This window comes from Pelophylax lessonae, assembly GCF_965119305.1.
Source record: "Pelophylax lessonae genome assembly, chromosome: 9".
NCBI lineage: Eukaryota > Metazoa > Chordata > Amphibia > Anura > Ranidae > Pelophylax > Pelophylax lessonae.
This window is the reverse complement of record NC_138776.1, coordinates 112,587,617-112,600,841: the sequence shown is the minus strand read 5'-3', so window position 1 is coordinate 112,600,841 and position 13,225 is coordinate 112,587,617. Positions and strand designations below refer to the sequence as shown.

The 13,225-nt window shown below is 38.5% G+C and overlaps 1 protein-coding gene across 40 annotated transcripts in view; it reads right to left on the bottom strand.

Annotated features, from left to right (window-relative positions):
• The window catches only part of ANK3 (ankyrin 3), a 920,123-nt gene that overhangs the window by 318,488 nt on the left and 588,410 nt on the right, over positions 1–13,225 (bottom strand). The gene's annotated exons all lie outside the window — the stretch shown is intronic.

Below are 13,225 nucleotides of genomic sequence, written 5' to 3'. Positions count from 1 at the left end.
GATTTCAATAAAATAGAGCACCTTTGTAATGTGGTGGAACAGGAGATTCGCATCATGGATGTACAGCCAACAAATCTGCAGCAACTGCATGATGCTATCATGTCAAAATGGACCACAATCTCTGAGGTATGTTTCCAACACCTTGTTGAATCTATGGCACAGAGAATTAAGGCAGTTCTGAAGGCAAAAAGGGGGTTGTACTAGCAAGGTGTATCTAATAAAGTACAAGTAAACTCTCCTGCGCTCAAGTGCTGTGTTTAAGGGACAGCTATATTGCTGGCACTTAGGATCTTGCTGCCCTCTCAGGACGATGGATATCCATATAGACTGAAAACATAGAAAACAAGACAAGGGCGCACCAACCTAGTGCAATATCACAAGATATTTATTGGAAAATTTAAAACATGCCATACATTATACTCACAAGTATATGCTGAAAGTAGGCATAAAAGAAAAAGTTGGCTCTGATGAAGAGGATTCTCCCTTGAAACGCGTCAGCCCCATCACCACGGACGCTTTCCAGTCCTCCTGCTTTACCAAAAAGCATCTTTGTCTTGGAGGTCTCGTGATTGCAAAAGGAACTTTTTCTTTTATGCTTACTTTCAGCATATGCTTGTGAGTATAATGTATGCCATGCTTTTAATTTTCCAATAAATAAATATCTTGTGATATTGCATTAGGTCGATGCGCCCTTCTCTTGTTTTCTATGTACTAAATAAAGTGACTGGTGAGTGTGTGTATGTATATACAGGTATATATATATATATATATATATATATATATATTTACACACACTATACAGTATATGTATACTATATATATATATATATATATATATATATATATATATATATACACACACACACATATATAGTGTATATATAGTGAGATACAGTATGTATATATAAGAGGCTTTAATATATTTATTATATATAATATACTAATATACAGTACATATGTACATATATTCTCATCTTAAAAAAGATGGACAGAGCTTCATCGAAACGTTGACAATAAAAACACTGCTATTTTTTAACCTCCTTTTCTGCAAGAACCGTGAGTGCCTCTTAACCACTTTTGGATTTATATAGATTTCTTTGTGGGTGAGCACCTGGGCAATTACTTTAAGCATAGAGAGCCATATATATAAAAATACAATATATAAAAATACACACCTATACACCTAAACATGTAAAGGTATCTTTTATATTAATTTATAGCCCCGCTGATGCTGATATTAGGAAGAAACAAGCCTTCTTCCTCACATCACAATAGTTTCTCACCCAGATTCTCCACCTCTGGGCAGGAGAAGCTGGAGATGGCCAGGGAGATCTTCATACCTCACCTTCATAAACCGGCCATCTCTGTAACAGTGAATGACAGAAGGGTGTGTCCTGTGATGAGAAGTGAAAAACATGTTCTCTGCTCCTCATCCCAGCTACATAAGCAAGCACACATGAAAGATCAGTCAAGATCATCAGGATCTTGACCTTTCTCTCTTTCATAAACGAACACCAAAAGCAGTTTCTTGCAAAAAAAAAAGGCAATGTATGGTCACCTCTTCAGCTCCTCATGTCTCCTACCTCTCCTTTGCAAGTGTCCTTCAGATTCTTCGGTATTTGACACTTGTAAGGGTGTCAGATGCCAGTGTCCCCACCCTGCACTGTGGTTCCAATTTATCTAATCCATTCCTATGTTACTACAAGAGTCAACAGGGATGTAGGAGTTGGTGGAAGGAAGGTTGCTGCAGGAAACACAGACATCCGACACAGCTGTAAGTTTTGAATCCCAAAGATGGCACTGGATCAAAGAAAGTGTAGAAGACGAGAGCCATGAAAGTGATGAGCTTACTGTGACTTCTTTGGAACAGCATGTCTTGACCAGATGTTTGGTCATTTCAATATTTTACTACTATCCAGGGCTGTGTTAGAGAGATTTCCCATACTGTCATAATGACATAAATTTCACTAAACAGGAAGTGATGAAAGGTTTGCAAAAGGGAGAAAAAAGTTGACAGGAGTTCTAGCTTTTCCTGCTCCATGATGCAGCATGTATGTATTAGCAAGTTGCAGTACCATTCATTTTATCCACCTGCCACACATCTAGTTACAAATCTGGATACAACAAATCTTCAGTACTGTACTATGTAGGTCCAAGAAAATCATGGGATAAGAAAACAAAATCATAATTTGTCTAGAAACAATTTCCAATGCCTTTCAGTGAAATTGTAGTCTCAGTCCCTGTTTAGAACAGTGCATTTTAAAAGGTAGCTAATGTTTTTATACCACTTCCCCGGGTTATCTATTCAAAACAGAGAAATCAAAAGGAGGCACAAAATAAGTGATAGAAAATATAAAAATGGAACATTACAAAAAGCACACTCCAAGTCTTTTTTCAACATTTTCCACAACTATATATTTTCTTTGCAATTCTCACATTGTTCCTTTTACATGAGTAGTATGCATTGTTTGCAAGTTGACAAGTAGGGCAATGGTTAAAAGGGTCTCCACCCTGTGGTTCATATAAAATCAGATAACGCCTCTAGCATGCTATTGTTGGAGGTAAAAGATAGATATTAAATATTTATATAATATAGACAAAATTCAGTGTGGATCTGCACTAAGGTAGATGAAATGTATATAAACAGCTGCTGTGCACTGTGATCTGATACAAAACACTATAACATACAATAAACTAATAGCGCAGTGCTCCAATGTTAATATAGTACATATAATTGTACCACAATATTTCAAATGTGAATAAAATTGAAAAAAATGCATGATTCCAGCAAACAGTCCAAAGAAAAAAGTGGCAGTTTTGATAGTCCCACAGCCGTGATGGAATTAAGAGTCTTTAGGTAAGCCAGGTTTTTAGGTAAGCCTAACACTCTCATGCTCTGCTTACCAGATACAATGTAACCCCCTGTTTAGGTCAACATGCGTGTGTGTAAAACACCATCCAGCAATCCCAGCAGGTCAGAGGATTCCTTTCACAGAAATTGCATCAAGAGCAGATCTGAGTCATACATAAAAACAGAAGCACTCCGATAGTGTAATGTCACTAAAATCTGTATATTTTTTTTAATCAAAAGAGGATACACACACATTTTTTGCAGGTAGGTAAAGCAAAAAATCCAGCGAGGCAGAAACAGACAAACTGGACTTTTCCAAAACAAAGATGGCTGACTCACAGCTGCGCATGCGTGGTGGTGTGCGTATGTAGCTCTGACGCGTTTCATCACATCTGACGTGATCAGGTGCCCCAAATACCCACAATGCATGAAAACCAAGTAAATGATTAACTATTTTAGCCATTCTGTGAGAGAGAGCAGCAGCAGACAGAGCAGTGTGCTTTTAGATAGCTGTCTTATTACCCTATGAGCATGTGTGAGAAAATGCTCCTGATGTTGCTGTTGCTGAGGCTCCGATGACATAGACAACTGTGTGAGAGGACCAGAGTTGACTTGCTACTGGACTCATCCATTGATGCAGGCAAATACCTGTAGTGAAATTTATGTTTTTTTTCAACATTTTGATATGTTGAAAAAGTATCAGAAATGTTTTCCCCTTTAAAAATGCTTATATACGCAAACAAGCATTCATGCATGATGGGGAAGCCTCCACGCTGTCAGAATGCAATGGCTCAGCAGGAGGAATTGGGGGAATCAGCAATGTGGATGGGGAAATCCAGTTATTTATTTTTATTCACCCCGCTGACTCATCTATGGGCTGCCTAAGTGGGAAAGACAAAAATGTAGAAGGAAGTGAAGTCCCTCTTTAATAAATACAGTGGTGTCATCTCCTCACCCACAACCTGCAAATAAAGACAATGAAAGCGCAGCAAGATACTAATTAGGCATGGTTTACACTTGCTGTTGAAGTGGTTGAGATACGATTTTGCACCATTAATTAAAAGCTGCCTATAGGTGGGTGAGCACCTTATATTATGAAAGCAACTATTTGATGTACTACTTTCCCACAATTACATTTCCTATCCTTGTCTAATATACAAGCCAATATCCTGACTGCAGGGTGGTGGTCTGTACATGAGTTGAATACCTCTGTACCAATGATTAAGGTCCACAACAATGTTTTTTGCTAATAGCTGCCAATTCTAAAGGCACCTTCCCTGTTATATGACTAAAGATAACAGGCAGAATTGATCATTGCTAGATAGCTGTGTGTTGGGAGATCATTTGCTGTTGAATGTTGTTGTAAAGACAGCAAATGGAAGCAGGATTACTGGGTTTATGCAGCCAATGCAATAATGACCGTGTATCTTTTCTTTTTTTTTTATTACAATACCAGTGTGACTAATGATGAACACATACCAGTGATATCTATGGCTACGGGACAAAAAGAACATTCACTTAACTTGCTAGGTGACCTTGACAATCAGTGCTCTCCAGTTCTCTTTTTAACCCAGTACTGTAGACTTAAGTTGGCTATACTGTAGAGTTGGCTATTCACTAGTAGATTTTAGAATGAGCGTCCCCTCAAAAAATGCTTTGCACTTTCAATGACTGAACAAATGTAATTCAAAAGTGCTTTGAAATTTCAGTTGCTTTTAACATTCAATTTAGGAATGAATGCAAATCTCTGAACAAAAAACACTTTCACTGTTAGAAATTTGTTCGTTTGAGAAAAAATTTCCATCCTGCTCCTTGAAATTTTTTTGTCAATTATAGTTGGTTTTGCACAATGTGGCCTGAAGCCTCCTCTTCTCGGGTCCCTCTTCTGTGCTTCTGGCCCCTCCCTCCGGTTGATTGCCCCCACATCGGGCAGCTTGCTGTGGGGGCACCCGAGCCAAGTCACAGCTCCCTGTGTCCATTCAGACACAAAGCTACAACCCGGCCCCGCCCCCCTCTCCCTATACACTGGTAGAATGTGATCTTCAAAATTTTCATTTTAAAGGGATTGTACAGGCATAAGGTTTTTTTTAATCATAATGGATTCTATTAGCTGACTGACTTTAACTTACAGCAGTAGTAGCTGCCTGAGGAGGGGAGTCCCAGGCAGCTGAGAAACTCCGCCTTTACAATCTCTTTAGAATGAAAAATATGAAAACCAAATTCTACTAGTGTATAGTCAGCATAAGACTTAATCAATATAATATTGAGGTAATAGGGCACATGAAAAGTTTTTTCCTCCTTCAATCCTTCATACGTGCAAGCAAACAAATAAATCGGAGTTTAAAAGTTTAAAACGGATCTTCTCAACTGGTGTTCCTGGAGAGGTTCCGTACAGTTCATATTCCTATCGCACACCTTCCTGGTTTGTAGGCACTTGTGTATTGGGTGCTGAAGCGATCACCAGCTGGCCACTGGATCAGTTACAAGTAGATACATATTCGCCAGCACTCCAAGGATCTTGCAAAAGTAGTCCAAAAACTTTATTCCAGAGACGATCACATCAACAATAAAAAGTGAAACGTTTCGTAGCCACGCAGGACCCCTTCGTCAGGCATGTGATGAGAGAGGTTCCATCACCTTTGCAGTGGATTTATATCCACTCAACAGTGCCACTTTCTACCCTATAGTTGTTAAGCAACTGAATGCTTGATGTAACATTACCAGAGAGCTGGAACTATAACTCTGCCAACAGTCCATGCTCATGTATGTTGCACCCCATCTCAGCTATCCTATGTGGTCCCCATCACATGTTCAGTAGGAGCCCTTCTCCTGTCCAGACCGGGGCAGAGGGGAGAACAGTTAAAGGTGGGTTACTTCTCATTAACTAGTCTCCTCTCTTCTAAATCCACAGCCCCAGACAGCCTTATCTGATAGACCACTAGACAGTGTTCAGCTGGTCCTGAATACTAATTGCAAGGATTGTTTTTTCCCTGACTACCAGTGCTCTGAACACCAACGCAAAGATAAATGTTTGCACTGAACACTAATACAAAGAGAGTTTTTCACCAACGAAAAATGTAAGTGGTACTAAACCCAGAACCAGCACCATATAGCAGCTTTGTGACATTTATACATTCTCAGTAAAGCTTGTAGGAGGAGTTTTCATTCTTCCCTGATTCTCTGTCTGGACATGTCTCAACAGTGTTGATTGGCCCTGTGCTGATCACATGCACCCTGCCAAAAAAAAAGAAAACTCTCTAGCAATACACACCAAACCAAGCATGTGCAGCCTGTTCCCTGGCTTTGTAAATATCAGGATATTTTTTGGAGACAGTGAAAGAAGAGGAGGATCAGAGAGACTTGATCGCACAGCCTTTATACACAATGCAAAGGATTAACCCTTTAGGTCCCACAGTGTGTATAACAAGTATGCTTTACTGCATATACAGACTGATTTTACTGTTGTGGATTTAGTAACACTTTAAGTTGGCCACAGATGTATCGAAATTCAGCTAGTTCAGCAGGGACCAGCCACATTTTGATCCATGTATGGCCATTCCTACTTGACAGAAGTCAATCTAATGACTGATTTCTGTAAAATGGGAATGCTGGAAAACTTTTCTCAAATAGCTGGCTGCAGCCGCTGATCAGCATATTCTCACAGCGGAGTCCCACTGTCAGAATACAATGACACAGTGGGGAGGAGTGTGATCTCACTAGCTGATCAACATAAAATGATCCATCTTTGACCAGCATTAGTGTTACCACTGCACACCAACACAAATTCATTCTTTCATGTCACTGTCAATCAAATATTTAGTACGCAATTCTGTTTATATTTTATTGGTGTTTATTATACCAACATATCTAATTCTATATCTAGAACTCAATGATCACACAAGTGTACTGTGAGCTGTAAATGAGAAAATTATTTTAGAAACATAGAAACATAGAAACATAGAATGTGTCGGCAGATAAGAACCATTTGGCCTATCTAGTCTGCCCAATATATCTGAATCCTATGAATAGTCCCTGGCCCTATCTTATATGAAGGATAGCCTTATGCCTATCCCATGCATGCTTAAACTCCACTGTATTTGCAGCTACCACTTCTGCAGGAAGGTTATTCCATGCATCCACTACTCTCTCAGTAAAGTAATACTTCCTCATATTACTTTTAAACCTTTGCCCCTCTAATTTAAAACTGTGTCCTCTTGTGGTAGTTTTTCTTCTTTTAAATATGCTCTCCTCCTTTACCGAGTTGATTCCCTTTATGTATTTAAAAGTTTCTATCATATCCCCTCTGTCTCTTCTTTCTTCCAAGCTATACATGTTAAGGTCCTTTAACCTTTCCTGGTAAGTTTTTTCCTGCAATCCATGTACTAGTTTAGTAGCTCTTCTCTGAACTCTCTCTAAAGTATCTATATCCTTCTGGAGATATGGCCTCCAGTACTGCGCACAATACTCCAAGTGAGGTCTCACCAGTGTTCTGTACAGCGGCATAAGCACTTCTCTCTTTCTACTGCTTATACCTCTCCCTATACATCCAAGCATTCTGCTGGCATTTCGTGCTTGCTCTATTACATTGTCTTCCCACCTTTAAGTCTTCTGAAATAATAACTCCTAAATCCCTTTCCTCAGATACTGAGGTCAGGACTGTGTCAAATATTCTATATTCTGCCCTTGGGTTTTTACGTCCCAGGTGCATTATCTTGCACTTATCCACATTAAATTTCAGTTGCCAGAGTTCTGACCATTCTTCTAGTTTTCCTAAATCCTTTTCCATTTGGCGTTTCCCTCCAGGAACATCAACCCTGTTACATATCTTTGTGTCATCAGCAAAAAGACAAACCTTACCATCGAGGCCTTTTGCAATATCACTTATGAAGATATTAAACAAAATTGGTCCCAGTACAGATCCCTGAGGTACCCCACTGGTAACATGACCTTGTTCTGAATGTTCTCCATTGACTACAACCCTCTGTTGTCTGTCACTCAGCCACTGCCTAATCCACTCAACAATATGGGAGTCCATGCTCAATGACTGCAGTTTATTGATAAGTCTTCTATGTGGGACAGTGTCAAAAGCCTTACTAAAATCTAGATATGCAATGTCTACTGCACCTCCACCGTCTATTATTTTAGTCACCCAGTCAAAAAAATCTATAAGATTTGTTTGACATGATCTCCCTGAAGTAAACCCATGTTGTTTTTCATCTTGCAATCCATGGGATTTAAGATGTTTCACAATCCTATCCTTTAATAGGGTTTCCATTCATTTGCCTACTATTGATGTCAGACTCACTGGTCTATAGTTGCTCGATTCCTCCCTACTACCTTTCTTGTTGTGAATGGGCACGACATTTGCCAATTTCCAATCTTCCGGGACGACTCCTGTTACTAATGATTGGTTAAATAAATCTGTTAATGGTTTTGCCAGCTCACCACTAAGCTCTTTTAATAATTTTGGGTGTATCTCATCAGGACCCTGTGACTTATTTGTCTTCACTCTAGACAGCAATCTTAGAACGTCTTCCTCTGTAAAGACACATGCATCAAACGATTCATTAGTCATCCTTTCAAGTGGAGGTCCTTCTCCTTCTTTTTCTTCTGTAAAAACTGAACAGAAGTATTCATTAAGGCAGTCGGCTAGCCCTTTATTCTCTTCTACATACCTTCCGTCCTTTGTTTTTAATTTAGTTATTCCTTGATTTAATTTCTTTTTTTCATTTATATATCTGAAGAATGTCTTATCCCCCTTTTTCATAGACTGAGCTAGTTTTTCTTCTGCCTGCGCTTTAGAAGTTCTTATAACTTGCTTGGCCTCTTTCTGCCTAATCTTGTAGATTTCCTTATCTTCATTGCTCTGGGTTTTTTATAATTACAAAATGCTAGCTTTTTATTTTTAATGATTTGGGCCACTTCTGCTGAGTACCACAGTGGTCTCTTTCTTTTTTTGCTTTTACTGACAAGTCTAATGCAAATTTCTGTTGCCTTCAATAATGCACCTTTTTAGTCCCATTTCTCCTGGACTCCATGTAATCCGTACCAGTCTGATAAGGACTCATTTATGACTAATTTCATTTTTGAAAAGTCTGTTTTTCTAAAATCTAAAACTTTTGTTTTTGTGTGGTGTGACTCTTTCATAGTTCTTATATTAAACCACACTGACTGGTGATCACTGGATCCCAAGGTTTCGCCTACAATGACATCATATACCGAATCCCCATTTGTGAATACCAGATCCAAAATGGCCTCCCTCCGGGTTGGCTCCTCAACCACTTGTTGCAGAGACAACCCCAGTAGGGAATTTAGAATATCTGTACTCCTGGTAGAACTTGCTATTTTGGTTTTCCAGTTTATATCTGGAAGATTGAAATCTCCCATAATGATAACTTCTCCTTTCATTGTCATTTTAGCTATTTCTTCAACTAGTAGATCATCTAGTTCTTTGACTTGACCAGGTGGTCTATATATCACACCTACACGAGTTACTGCATGATTAGCAAACTGCAACGTAACCCAAACTGACTCTATGTTGGCCTCACCAACTTGTATTAGGTTAGATTTAATGCTATCTTTCACATACAGGGCCACTCCTCCTCCTTTCTTGCCTTCTCTGTCTCTTCTGTATAAAGAGTACCCTGGTATGGTTATGTCCCAGTCATTTCTTTCATTAAACCATGTCTCCGTAACAGCCACTAAATCTACATTCTCAGATGCCATAATTGACCCAAGTTCATTGATTTTTTTACCTAAACTGCGAGCATTTGTAGACAGGACTCTGAGCTTATCATTTCTTAACCTCTGTGCTTCTGACCTGTTCTGGCATTGTTTCGGGGGGCAATTGGACTCTTGTAATTCCACTCTTTTGCCCCCCCTTCCTAGTTTAAATACTCTTTCCCAAATTCTTGGAGTTGTTCACTAAGTACATTTGTTCCTTTGAGGGAAAGATGCAAACCATCTTTTTTGTACAGTTCCTTTCTATTCCAAGTAGAGCTATCATGAGAAACAAAGCCAAATCCTTGCTCTTGACACCATTTACTAAGCCATATGTTGAACTCCTTTATGCGCCTCTGCCTATCATTCTGGGTTTCCCCAAAATTTTAGAACTCTTTCAACGGTTCCTCAAGAGCAAAGGGGTTGAGAAAGGCTTGTTTAAAGAATATATGTATGGAATTATGATGGTTGCCATTGATGACCTTCTCTCTAAAAAAAGCTAGTTTTCTGGTTATCGTGATGATCTAATGGCTTAATTACTTTTAGAAGTGACTGCAGATTAGGAATTCTGATCGATGGGAATTCAAACTGACTTTCCTGATCTCCATGCTTGTTCTGGATGAGTGGCATTTCGGAGTTCAGAAACACCCTGTTATGATGCATTTTAAGAAGCACATCAGCAATGGCAGCCTATGTATTCCCTGCATCAAATGTTTCCCTTAAGATTGCTTTATTGAGTTTTTAAAAAAAATGTTATTTCAGATTTAACAGATTTAAAATTATATTTGACCATTACAGGTTTGTGTATCTGTTGCCCGCAGCTCATGCATTCTAGCATTACATATGTGTACCCCTGAAGGAGGACTTCCTACTTTTTAGTGACAGACCACATTTGTAGATACTAGATAATCCAGGAGTACAGTCCCCCTTTTAGACCTTCCCTGTATAGCAGTCTGGAAACTATTATGTAGAATTAACTTCTGATAGCTAATCACTTAAATTCCAGAACACAGCAATAGCATGGTGTGTGGTGATACTGAACAGACACACATATTAGTCCTAATATACAACATGACATTCAATGTCTGCTGGCTCAACCCAACTAAGACTGCAAACTTATATCAAACTAGGCACACAATAGAACATTGACGTAATGATTGGAATGGTGAATATATTGAAGCTAAGACCATTGGCAGACATACTCCCTGTGTCAATGAGCAGAAGAATTTTGAAAACAAAAGGATCCATCATTTCTGCTATTGGGGAAGTAAGAAGGATGATGGGTGGTCAGCTGAAAAGGACCAGATTTCTCCCCCGCTTCAACTAGTTTAATTTCACTCTAAGGTAAAGAGGAAAGTAGAAGACATGGGAAGAGGCAATCTTTAACTTTATTCACCACTGTGTTCCTGACTCCTTGATCTGCCACTTATATCAGGCAACTACAATATACAGTACATTTGGGACATGTAAAATGCAATTCAAGCGTATGACTAATGCTTACTGCACCAGTGAAGTTACAACCTTCATAAGCACTGCAAGCAAACTCCTTTGGTACAAATCTGAGCAATATCACCTGCTTTTCCTTTAATGTTACTACATTCGAATACTTTCATGAAGAGAAAAAAAGAAAACTCTAGTATTTTGTAAAGTCAGTGTGCAAGGTGCTTTATACAGAAGAGTAAATGAAAATAAGTGACCAATCGTGTCCAAAGAGATTATACCACCAAGAAAAGAGTTAGACATGTGGCAGTTCACTTTTTACATACTCTATCCTGTTTGTCAGCATCTGTAATACAAAACTTAAATGATGAGAGGCCATATTGAATTATGCAAATCCAAAGCAGATTTCTGCCACAGGGATCGCAATTTAATTAAATGTCTCCAAAAACACTAAATTGCTTTGGCACAATTACTTGGTCTACTCTACAATATGACCTTTGGTATGCCCCCTGCAGCCTAGTTTTATACGGAGATGACTTGCTTTAATGGGTCAACACACCTTGATTAGAATCTGGTGGGCTCTGAGTTTTTATACAGGTGCATCTCATAAAATTAGAATATCATCAAAAAGTTAATTTTTTTTCAGTAATTCAATTCCAAAAGTAACACTTTATACACACAGAGTGATATCTTTCCAGCATTTCTTTCTTTTAATTTTGATGAATATTGCTTACAGCTAGTGAAAACCCAAAATTCAGTATCTCAGAAAATTAGACTATTACAAGTCTGCTGACCAGCTTTATGGAGATGCTGATTCCATTTTCCAGCAGGACTTGGCACCCGCCCACAATGCAAAAAGTACCAATACCCGGTTTATTGATTATGGTATCACTGTGCTTGATTGGCCAGCAAACTCACCTGACTCTGAACCCCATAGAGAATCTGTGGGGAATTGTCAAAATAAAGATGAGAGACACCAGACCCAACAATGCAGTTAAGCTGAAGGCTGCTATCAAAGCAACCTGGGCTTCCCTAACACCTCAGAAGTGGCACAGGCTGATCGCCTCCATGCCACGCCGCATTTATGCAGTAATTCATGCAAAAGGGGCCCTGACCAAGTATTGAGTGCATACTATACTGTACAAGGACATACTTTTCAGTAAGCCAACATTTTTGTAATAAAAATCCTTTTCTATATTGGTCTTATGTAATATTCTAGTTTTCTGAGATACTGAATTTTGGGTTTTCACTAGCTGTAAGCCATAATTATCAAAATTAAAAGAAAGAAATGCTTGAAATATATCACTCTGTGTGTAGCGCATCTATATAAAATATACGAGTTTCACTTTTTAAATTTAATTACTGAAATAAATTAACTTTTTGATGATATTCTACTATTATGAGATGCACCTGTAAGTCTTGGATACTCCAAGAGTGGGCTCCCTTATATGACGCAGTTCCACCAAAAACTGAAATGTCACTTCTAGGAGGTCCAAGCCTTTAAAACAAGTTCAAGAACTTTTCCTGCAATGCAATAGTTCATTTTTCAGAACGGAGTAAAAATTCAGACTGAAATGCAACTGTTACCATGTTCCTTTAAACCCAAACACACTGCACAGCTCTGCATCCTAAAAACACATACAAAATCCCTCTCTCTATACAGTTCAGCAACATGCTACCATAGTACGCACTATCCATAACAAGCATGCAGAAGAGCCCAACTGTAAGTCTTTCTATATCTCAATATTTTTAAATAGGAAGATACAGTACCCACAGAGTGATGTTCTTTTCCATAGTTTAGCCCATTGAAGCTGACAAGCCACAGATAAAACCATCGGTACACAGGGGACCCAAACGAGTACTAACAAACCCTCGGACAACACAGTAAATACCATCCCATTGTTGTATAATCACACTTGCACAGGGTCAGCATACTCCTAAATCCATCACAGTGCCTGAACGATGATTTCACTTCCACTCTGTGTGGCTAAGAACCAAAGTGGTTACAGGGGAAAAAACTAAAATGATTTATCAGAACTGGGCCATCTGCTACTGATAATGACGCTTTATATATATATATATATATATATATATATATATATATATATATATATATATACTGTACATATATAAAAATTACAAGCTAATAAAAAAGTTTAATTTTAGTAGTTACCCAATCACTTCTCACAGTTATATATTACTTAATTTATTTAC